General features: G+C 40.4%; 1 long non-coding RNA gene across 1 annotated transcript; it reads left to right on the plus strand.

Annotated features, from left to right (window-relative positions):
- The first annotated feature begins 1820 nt into the window (after window positions 1–1820).
- On the plus strand, window positions 1821–11200 carry LOC122801354. Its single transcript, XR_006364687.1, has 3 exons — window positions 1821–1925; window positions 9161–9240; window positions 10578–11200. It is a non-coding gene; the product is annotated as an uncharacterized LOC122801354 (long non-coding RNA).
- The last annotated feature ends 1025 nt before the right edge of the window (window positions 11201–12225 follow it).

Raw genomic sequence — 12225 nt, forward strand, 5'->3', positions numbered from 1 at the left:
TCCTTTTTTTGGAGGAGAAAGTCTTGGTTCTATTTGGGATGGCACAATTCATGCATGAGTGGATGTGCTCATACAGTGCCTTAGTGTAGGATTCAGCAGATGAACATTCAGCTCCCATCTGCATGGGTGTCATGAAGTTTGTCACTTCTGACTTGAGTAGCATGAAGTTGGCTTTGGAAAAGTTTTTTATGGAGGTTTCCTTACTGGGGGTGGCGGTGGGATGTGGATGTCAAGGGTGATTAGCTTATGGTCAGACCTGACCAATGAGGGGGTGACCACTGGTGTGGAGCATCTATCTCCCATGTTGGTAATGACCAGGTCTAGGATATTGGAGCCCCTGGTGGGACAATGGATTAGTTGATCCAGGGAATTGGAATTTATGAATTCCAAGAACCGTTGGGAAAAGGTGTTGGCACCCGAGTAGTTTTTCCAGTTAATGGCAGGGTAGTTGAAATCACACAGTATTAGGGTGTTTGGTTGTATCTTAATATTTTCCAGTATGTTTAGAAAAATGTAGTGAGAATCTTGGGGCATGGTGGGGGCTCTGTAGCAAGCTACAATTTGGATTGCAGTCTTAGCTAGTGTTAGTTGCACCTGGAGAATTTCAGATGCATTGTGTTGGGGAACTAGCCTGGAGGTGTGAATATCCTTGGTGAATATGGACACTCCTCCACCTCTATTGTTTCGGTCTTGGTTTGGTGGCCGAAAAGTGTGGTAAGAGTTGTAGCCTGGTATTGCAGGGGTGCTCTCTGGAGCCTTGAACCAGGTCTCAGTTACTGCACAGATATCGATTCTCTCCATTTTTAGGAGTGCCTCGAGAGAGTGCATTTTGAGGTTTAGACTTCTAGCATTGAGTAGCATTACCTTCAGATTTTGTATGCTTTTATTTGTTACGGTGGTGGTTTTGTCCTTTGAACCTTGCCTAAAAGTGGCACTATAGGGGTGACAAGAGGTTTAGCCAGTAACCTGAATCCCAGGGGCGACAGGTACAGACCATCTCTGGAAAAGCATCATGGTTTGTACATCATGTTGTCCCAGGCAGACAGATACTGGATCCCCTTTGAATGACACCAGAAGCTTAGCCAATTGCTGAAGTACATAATTTTGTCCTTATATGTGGTATCGTTCTGGGTGAAGGCAGGATGCTACTCAGGGCTAGGGTCATACCTACCTGGGCTCTTCCATGTCTCTTTTCATGTAGTCCAGGGAGTTACGTCTGAAGTCATTCACTCCAACATGGAGAATGACAGAGTCATATTTGTACTTGTTGTGGAGTGACTTGAGTGCATGCGTTATGTGGTGGATCCTGGCACCTGACAGGCAGCTGATTTTAATTGTCTCCTGGTTCAGTCTGGTGAGTGGGACATCAGTGTGCCTGACTATAGAGTCACCTATGACTAAAGTGTTGGGTACGTTGTCTTGCCTTAGGGGCTGTTGTTGGGTGGCACACTAGTGTTGTGAGCCATGTGTCATTTTGGTTGTGACTGGTGTTTGTTTGCATTTCAGCTTCAGAGGTCCTTGTTGCTTGGGCATGTTAATGTTAAGAGCCTCTGCATATGTGGGTTTAGTGTTGCTATGTGTGGGGATACTAGGCAATCATTAACCTATTAACCCATCTCCCTGATTGATCTGAAAGTGTATGAAAACCTTGGAAAATGTTTAATCGGGGAGATGGGTTAATGATTGCCTAGTATATACACGTGTGTTATTAATAAATTAATTATTATTCTCACAGAATCATTGCATGACGTCTGATATTTGAAAACCTTAACAGTCTGGCACTGTATGCTCAGTTTGGGAGCTATGTATGTGCACTGCAACATCAGAAAGTTACATTTGGCCCAGGTATTGGCAGGTTTTCTGTCAGGTAGCTTTCTGCTGTTTTTCTACATGCTTCACTAGGCTTTTCATTGAACAATAATAAGGTAAGTTTTATTAACACTTCTTCAGTTTTCATTGCATGTGAGAGAGTCAGGTGAATGTAAGTTTTGACTGATGTTGAAATTCTTTTAACTATCATAAGTTCATAGTACTGTAGTAAAGGAACTAGGGAGAGGAACTCTGGCAAGATATATGTGAGATAAAAAGGCTAGAGACACTTGCAAATATTTAAATAGATAGGTAGAGTTAACAATTAATGACAGCTCTTTCAAATTTCCAGAAAAGGGGACTTTTGATAGAAAAATATTAGAAAATCTAAAAATTAGACTTAAGCAGCGTGGTAATAATGTAGTGACTTCTTGTTGATCAGCCTTTAAATATTGGCAGGAAGAACTGAAAAAAAGAGAAAAGTAAGCATTGTTAATATGTGAGAGATGCAATTACATTAAGAACCTAGAATATTTGCTGTCTCGATCACAATCCAGTACATCTGGCACTTAGAAGGCTGTCTGCACAAACACATGCACCACACCTCTAACACCACACACCTTCGAGGCAAAAGCACACATGCACATCACAACTCACTGCACTAAGCACCACACATAGTACACATGTGTGTGTCTCACAGCCTCTAAGGCACAGCCACAAACCCAACATACTAGTCATGGGAGACTCGATCATGAGACACACAGATGTGCCCCTCACCAGGCTAGACAAGGCAAAGGTCACGGTAAGTTGCTTGTCAGGTGCTAGAATCCACCATATCAGTCACGCACTGAAGTCTCTCAACAACAGGTACTGTTATGACTCTGTCATAGTCCATGCTGGTGTGAATGACTTGAGACATACCTCTCTGGACTATATGAAGAGAGACATGACTGAGCTCGCTGAATATGTGTCCCAGGCAGGTATGTCCCTAGCCTTAAGCAGCATCCTACCATCACCCAGAATTATACCTTAGTGTAAACAGAAAATGATTGACTTTAACAATTGGCTTAGTTTCTGGTGTCATTCCAAGGGGATCCAGTACCTGACAGCCTGGTAGGACATGACTGATAGACCATGATGCTTTGCCAGAGATGGCCTTCATCTGTCTCCCTTAGACTTCAGGCTTCTGGCAAAGGATTTTGCCTCCCCCATATAGCCTTTTTAGGCAAAGTCATGAGGACAAAATTACCAATGCGAAAAATTCTTCTAAAAGAAATTTAAAGGTCATGCTGCTAAATCCTAGGAGTCTTAACATAAAATTGCAAGCATTCCTCACCTTGGAAGATGCTGACATTTGTGCAGTCACTGAAACCTGGTTCAAAGCTGCAGAGAGCACCCCAGCCTCACCAGGTTACTTGCCCTACCATATTTTCAGAACCCAAACAGATGGCTACAAAGCCAAAGGAGGTGGAGTTTCAATATTTATCAAAGACATACACACCTCCAGGCTGGTCAAACAGTATGATGCACAGGCAGGGTTGCCAGATTTCCAACTGGCCGAGTAGGGACAAAAAAAAAAAAAAGGTCTTTAAACACGGAGCTACTGAGCTACTTCTGTTTAATATGGAACATCAGGCAGTTCCGTATTAAACACAAGTAGCTCCATGTTTACCGGTTTTTGATTGGCCAATATGCCGGTATACGAGCCAATCAAAAAACTCGCAAAACAGAGCTGTGTTTTCTTTTTCTTTGACTTGATACTATTTGTGGACTGGCTGACTTTGGCTGAAGCACTGAGCATTGGTTGTTTTTCTGTGTTTAATGGAGAACTGCCTCATGTTCTGCATTAAACACAAGCAGCTCCGTGTTTAGCAATGTTTGATTGGCCCGTATGCCGGTATACAGGCCAATCAAAAAAAAAAAAAGCAGAGGGCTGTTTCACCAGGATTTAAACTGGCAGTGCGGGACTCTGGATCGGGTTGCTGATCCCGGGACAATCTCGCTCAGATAGGGATGTCTGGCAACCCTGTGCACAGGAGACACTCCAGGTGCAGTTAACTATTGACAAAACACTTATTCAAATCATAACTAGCTATAGACCTCCAACCATGAATCAGGAGTCCCACTACACCTATCTGGAGTTACTTGAATCCATCAAGATTCAACCCTCTAACCTGATCCTGGGCAACTTTAACTACCCAACCATAGAGTGGAAGACCTATTCAAGCTCAAACACGAATGCCCAGAGATTCCTGGACTTCATTAGTGCCAGTGCATTGGATCAGCTGGTCGACACCCCCACAAGAGGTGAAAATATCTTGAACCTTGTACTAACCAACATGAGTAGCCACTGTAGCACCCCTACAGTGTCATCCTCCTTGGTAAAATCCAACCATAAAGCTATCACTTTTGAAGTCACCATCTCCCCAGACCCCCCACCAGGGTTAAACATAAAAACTTTTCCAAAGCTGACTATGACCTCCTGAGAGCATGTATAAGCAGCTTCACAGCCACCATCCCTTCAGTTGAATCAAGCACTAATTTCCAAGCCTACACCAAAAAACTATAGGAGTACCTATATAGCTCATGGGATCTTCAATACCTAAAAGGACCAAATCATCTTCCTCAAGGAAAAGTAAACCTATCTGGTGGACACCAACAATAAACAGATTCTATAATAAAAGAAAAAAATTGATGTCCAGTATCAAGAAGGAGGAGGTGCCAAGTTGGAGGCAATCTCTCCTTTATCTGAACAAGCAAATAAGGTCACTGGTGAAATCCTCTAAGGATAACTTCAAGTAAAAATTGGCCATATTCAGTAAGAACACACACAAGGCCTTCTTTGCATATCTCCACAATCTCAAAGGTAACACAGAAATCTGTTCTGAGTCGGTGGTCTAGAATACCACATACACAAACACCATAGATATAGCCAACCTGCTGGCAAACAAGTTCAGTGAAAACTTTACCCCCCTGTCCCCCCATCAGTAAACCAGGACATCCCCAGCATCTGACCCCCATCCCCTCATCACCATGGAGAAGGTTATTAATGCCCTCTCAAAGTAAAAAAATACAGCCTCCATGGGACCCTTCAACATCCCTCGCTGTGTCCTACATGAACTCAGGCAAGAGCTCTCAGCACAACTAGGCACTCTATTCAACCAAAGCCTGTGCACCAGCTTCATCCCAACAGAATGGAGGACAGCCACTGTCATCCCTCTGCACAAAGGTGGAGCATCCACCAACCCAGGCAATTATAGGCCCATCAGCCTAACTAGTCTGATCTGCAAGGCCATGGAATGCATTATCATGGACCTTATAAACAAGGACATTGGCAACCTCCAAACACTTGATCCCATGCAGTCTGGTTTTGTCAAAGGGAGATCATGCCTGTTAAACTTGGTCACCTTCTTCAAAACAGTCACCAAAGCCATGGATGAGGGCAAGACAGTGCACACCACCTACCTTGACCTAGCCAAAGCCTTCAACACTATTCACCACTCCGGCATAACAGATAAACTCTCCCGGCTAGGCATCAACCCATATGTTACCAGATGGGTAGAAAACTGGCTCACTAATAGAACCCACTCAGTCAAAATAGGGGAAGCCACCACCAGTAGTAGACCCATAACAACTGACATACCCCAAGGATCGGTCTTGGAGCCTCTACTGTTTGGGATATACTTCTCTGAGGTGCAAGCCAAAACCAGTGGTCTTTTGCTGACCAAGTTTGCAGATGACTGCAAGCTGGGCAGTGTCATAAATTCCCCTAGTGATGTGAACATCCTCCAAGAGGGCCTTAACCGAACTAATGATTGGTGCCAGAAGTATAGCCTCAAACTGAATGCAAGAAATGCATCATTATCCCCTTTGGGGAAAATGGTGCCCCAAATAATTAATAACAGCGTACTAAGCATGCAATCAGTAGTGAGGGACTTGGGCACCCAGGTTGATGGCAACCTGGCTTTTGACTACCATGTTGCCTCCATTGTATGGAAGGCTTTCTACATGACCCACCTCATAAGTAAGGGTATTTCATCCAGGAACAAGGAGGTTATAATATCCCTGTACTCCTCCCTTATCAGACCCATTATTGAGTACAATGCCATCTTCGGCATATACCTTGCCAAGCATATGCAGCAGTTGGGAGACCACAGAGGTTCCTAGACAGGAAAATCCATGGTCTCAAACACTATCCCATAAAGATAGGCTAAAAGCCCTGTCCCTCTACTCAGTCTCATACAGACTGCTCAGAGGTGACTTGTGTCTGGCATACAAGGCCGTCTCAGACTCAGCCTTGATGGAGTTTCTGCATATTCGTAAGTCAAACTCCACTCATGCAACCCACACACAAGATCTCAACCTGGTCTGTGACATTAATAGAACTTTTTACTGTGATAGATTTGTGTCCCAGTGACTCCCCCATCTGTGGAATAGATTTCCTCTCCATGTCAAGCAGAGTACCTCACTAGCTCTCTTTAATAGGAACCTGGATGATTGGATGGGAAGCAGAAAATATACCCCTGGCATCCCACCTGCATCCCTGCTGGACAGGGAAAACAAGTGCTGACTTTGTGGGAACATGGGTGAAATTCTTGGTTAGGCTTAGAAGGGCCTCTGTGCCAATAGCCTAGTATCATCCTGTGAACCCACGAACCTATAAACAGTTAAAATTGAATTTGGCTAGATCAAAAACACAGCTGAAGGCAGCTAACAGAATAGTAAGTTATTTATAAAATGTGTCAGGGCCATCTTAACAGCATTATTCAACTACAGGCAAAGCAGTGCACTGAGGCCTCTAACTACACAACCACTCACCAGATTAAAAATGAAAATGGGGCATTTTACACACACATACACACACACACACACAATCCAGATGACACTTACTTATTGAAGTGGAACTGTGGAAGCTGTAATGCAAAAACAAACAGAATGTTAAATTCTGTGTGGTAGAAAGAACAGGCAACGCATGTACAGATGCAGCTTTTAGGAAGGCTGCCTCTTCATTCAGATAATTGATATTTTAGGAAGAGTGCATTTGGATAATTGACATTTGAATAATTGATGCTCTACTGTACAGCACTTTCTAATATTTGTCATTTTCATAATTTTCATAATTCTTCAAATATTTATAATTTAGTCTAGTGTAGTATTTATTTATTTATTTATTGACAGCAAGTCACAATATACATAGATTGGCATGAGGTAACTATGCTCGTGGGGCCACCAGGCAACTGCCCAGTATGCCAATGCATTAAGACAGCACTGAGATGTGCAAATAATAAAACACAGAACTGATGGGTATTTCCTTTCAAAACAGATAAAACATAAAATGCAAACGCGAGATTCACCTGATGATGACTGGATTACATTGTCAGTTGTACATCTGCCGCCACATAGCCCATTAGAATCTCAAAATTCAGTTAGCAGTGTACCAGTAGAAGAAAAAAATGTGGAGATAAAATCATCAGATAGTAATGTGTGATCCCCAGAAGTAATTTCATCAACATCAATATGGCCCTCTACTTCAATATACCAAACAAGATTTCATCAACAGCAACACCCAGTGACAGGTTCAAAACAAATGTCAATGAGACTTAGTGGAAAAATTAAACCTACATATTCTTCACAGAAAATAAATATTAAACTTAAAAATTCACAAAATAAGACAAAACAAGTAAAAAATTAGTATAACTTCATAGGTAAAAAATGTTATAACTCATTTTATAATAGCAATTAATGGAGAGGAGTATTGGGCAACTGCTCCCGCTCAGAAAACAAAGATCAGATATCTGGTTCTTCCTCTGTTTCTGATGATTCAGATACCCATTAAGAGAAGTACCAAATCCAGCAGTGGTTAGAGATAGTGATGCAGAGCAAACTATAGGAGTAATATGATCATGGATGGCAGTAAATTTCAACTATTGTAGATTCACTCCCTCTTGTAAGGATGCAATCAGCAAAATATGATAAAATATTAAAAGGGCATGTATAGTTACGAAACCCTGCAATTGAATATCTCAGAGCCACATTAAAAACATCAACACCCACCCAATATTTTTAGAAAAACAATTCTTTATTTGACATTTGTTTAGCAGGCTAGTCTGACTGAGCCAAAACCCCTTTTCAGCAGAGGCCTGAGGAGAAAAGTCCAGGGGCCAAAAATATGGGATCTGTCTAAAATAGAATGTATTCCAAAATGCACAGATGCTAGATTTATGGATGCTAGAGACAACCTCTTGAAAGCTATTACTATGTCCAGCTATACCAAACTGGGCCAGAATAAAGGCAATAATACAAAAAAAATGAAGCAGTAGAGGAGTATTTAAAAAGAAAGGCAGATACACTTGAAGCATTTTCCAGGCACCCTGAACCAACCAAGGGAGCAGTAGCCAGTGGGTTATCAGCAGCATTTGTTTAAGGGTTATTACCACAGATTAGAGACCAGCTTAAGAAAGTATGTTTAAATTTGTCAAGTTTGGGAATACGTGAAATTATTAATTTGGCACAATATATAGCAGATAACCCTAAAAGATAAAAAAAAAACAGCAGAATAAATTGATTGATTTACAGTTACAGCAATTTAACACTGATTTTTAGAGTGCATAAAAGGGGAAGTAATGCAGAAAAACTCAGAGTCCCGTTTATGCAACTACCCCCAGGATTATATCAGTTTCAGCAAAATCAACCCCAAAATTTATCACAACCAAAAAAATATAAAACCAAATGTTTGTTTTAAGTATAAATAGCATGGTCACTGTCAAACTAAATGTCCGTTTCCAGTATAATAAATACATTTACCACCAATTCCTGCAGAGAAATAGACACCTATGCACCAAAATGATAGAAATCTTCCTGTATGGAATACAACCTGGCAGCCACCAGAATGACAGAATACATATTCAGATAGCCATGGGCATGAGCTATAACTGTTTCCTTTGGAACCAGTAAATCAAGATGGACCTTATTTAAATATTAAGGTAAATAGGACTTGTATTCTGTTTCTCATCAAAATGGAAGCAACTAGGTCAATGATTATTTCAGCCGATGCACAAAATATGCCTTTGACTGAAAACGTAATTCATGGTATAGGAGTTTCAGATGCAACAATATGTTATCTATCAAATGAACCTGTCTGTTCAAATTGTTCCATTAACAGAGAACTATGCTTATATTGTATAAAATTCAGCCACTTTAAATCTTTTAGGTAGAGACTTGTTATATAAACTTCGATGTACTGTTCATTTTATACCAGATGATGTTTTTCTAAATGTCTCAAACGATACTTTCGAGTTATATTTTGATGAAATTAACACAAATGAAAATAATTGTTTTGCTTTCTTAACAGATGAAAAAACAGTAGAAATATCAGATTATGAAGAATTGCAAATTATCCCTGCAAAGCTTTGAACTGCCAACAATAATGAGGTAAGACTGATACATGATGCAGAGACTGTCCAAATCACATTAAACTCACTGAGTGTTTACCTATGGTAGTTCAGTATCCATTGTCATTTGAAGCAGAAGAAGACTAAAACCTGTAATTTCTGCACTGTTACAACATGACATAATTGTACAAACTTGTGCTCCCTGTGATACACCTATTTGGGTCTATATTAGAACATCGAAGTGTCAGGTCTTCGAATGTTCTAATATCGACATCTAGTAACCGAAAGCTGAAAATAGAGAATTTTTAGATAACCAAATTCTTTCCTAGGGAAAAAATTTGGTTGTCCGTTATTGTCGCTTCGCTATTTTCAGCTCTGCGGTGGAAAGTTACGGTCGGGTTCAAGTAAGTGTGTGATTGTGTGGATGTGAGGGTTAGGGTGGGATAGGTGGGATAGGTGAGTTGGGGTTAGGGCGCGGGTCAGGTAAATGTGCGAATGTTTGGATGTGAGGGTTAGGGTGGGATAGGTGAGTTAGGGTTAGGGCGTGGGTGAGGTGTGCGTGCAATAGTGACGGACCTTAGGGTTAGGGTTTGGGTTAAGGTAAGTGGGTAGATAGTGGTGTATGTACAGTTTAGTGTAGGTTTAGATGTAAGATTTTAGGTGTCTGTGTGTGGATTGCTGTGTGTTTGTGTTGTGTGTATGTGTTTTGGGACAGCAAATTTTTTCCCTAGGAAAAAATCTGATGTTCTAAATTTTTGGTCTTACCGGTTTTCGGTTACTAGGTGTCGATATTAGAACATTCGAGGACCTGAAACTTTGATGTTCTAATATAGACCCACCTATTTTACCAGTTAAAAAATGAAAAGAATATATCTAAATTTGTTCAAGATTTATGCACTATAAATGCAATAGTTTTACCAACATTTCCCTTTGTACCTAATCTTGCTACAATATTAATTTTGATTCCAATAGATGCTGATACTTTTCTCCAGTAGTAGATATTTCATCTGCTTTCTTTTTTATACCAATACACCCAGACAATCAGCATCTTTTTGCATTTACAAATAAATGTCAACAATATACTTGGACTAGATTTCCTCAAGGTTATATAGAATATCCAACTTTATTTTCCAGAGAAATTAAATGACAATTAGACAAAACTGAACTTAAAATTAAAAAAATGCCCAATTTGCTAACTATCTTCAAGAAGCATCATTATTACCGAAGGAAATAGGTGTAGTAAATGATGACCTACACAGAAATGATAGCTCAAGTGTTACTAAAGATAATGCTTTCACAACAAGACGTGCTGTATTGTCTTATCCTGTCTGGGCTATATTTACATAGCAGTTGAATGATGCTGATTTATCTTTACAGGAACTTTCATCATTGCAGAACCAAGTTGAAAATTCTGAGTGAAGAAGGTGGATAAATGCTGGCTGCGCTCACTCACGAGATCCATTGTGGTGTCACCTGGATGATCTGTTGGTAGCCCCTCTAAATTTTCTAAGTTCTTTAATTAAATCATATCACCTTCCAGTTGTCCCTTGGATTACATCAGTGGCATAGAGAGGGGGGATCCTGCTGCTGGGCATCAGCTGTTTCCTCAAATTCACTTGCCCAGATCTGCACCCTGGAGAACATAGGCTCTCAAGAAAATACATGCCTGTGTTACCAGACTGATATCTGCATACTGCTGCTCAGAGTGTGGAAAGGAGTGGAACTCCTGGATTGGATTGTATGGCCACAGAACACACTGCATGAATCAGTCCAATGGAGGCACAAACCCATGATCCAATGGGATCGAATGATGCCTACATCATCATCCATGTCATTTGCGTAAGAATGTTTTTGTAAAAAAAGTTTCAAAAGATTAGAATGCATCTCATGTCTCAGAAGCTGTTCAACATTTTGTAAATATGTGTGTAGTGTGTTTAGAATATAATATTGCTAAATCAACTGCTTCTCCTGTAAAATCAATACAAAGACCCTGGAATACATTTTGTTTCACTCAGTGGGATTTTATTGAACTCCCCCAAGTGTTAATATTTGTTGCATGTTGGTTATTTTTGACATTTTTTATGGTTGGGTAGAAGCTTATCATGTAAAAATGATTCTAATACAATAGCTAAGAAATTGTTGAATGAATTAATTCCTAGATTTGGTGTTCAATTTTGTATACAAACTGATCAGGGAACTCAAATTTCACTAGTCAAGTAACACAACAACTTTATAAAGCATTAGGAATTAAATTAAGCTTTGTCTTTATAGATCACAAGCTTCAGGAATAGTACAAAATGCTAATCCGACTATATAAGTAAGGCTATCCAAGGTCTGTGAAGAGTCAGGATTGAAGTGACATGATGCTTTACCATTAGTGCTTTTTGAAATGGCACCTCGGCACCGTAAAAATCTACTGCCAATCATTAGCGGACCGGAGTTCCGCTGTGGCGACCCCTAACTGGGAAAAGCCAAAAGAATAACAAGTATTAGAAGCACAGTTATTGCATCTATAAGAGTATCTCCACACAAAAAATACTTATGGGTAAACCTATGATAATGCCAGCAACAGCCTTCCCTAGGAATTTAGAATTACAAGATATTGATGAGAATATGTCATCTTATTGAAAGTCTTTACGTTCTTATTTGCAGAGACATTATAGGCTTGTTCAAGAGGAGAACACGCAAGATGAGCTGTAGAATGAATACCACTGTGTCCCGGAGACCAGGTGTATATCAAATCCCAGAGCAGTAAGAATGCCTTGCAGCCCAGGTGGAAGGGACTATACCATGTCATCTTGTCCACTAGCACTGCTATTAGATGTGAGGATCTCCCTTCCTGGGTCCATGTGTCACATGCTAGACTGATTCAATCCTGTGATGATCATGAGTGAAACATTGATGCCATCAGACCATGTGAACCCATGCAACTAATTTGCTATTCGAACTAGAAAACAGAAAATAAATTGTTTGCCATCCAGAAGTGACAACTCATGGGAAACTGGAAGAAACACATAATTTCTTG

This window comes from Protopterus annectens, chromosome 4.part1 (genome assembly GCF_019279795.1).
Source record: "Protopterus annectens isolate FY-2018-M chromosome 4.part1, PAN1.0, whole genome shotgun sequence".
NCBI lineage: Eukaryota > Metazoa > Chordata > Ceratodontiformes > Protopteridae > Protopterus > Protopterus annectens.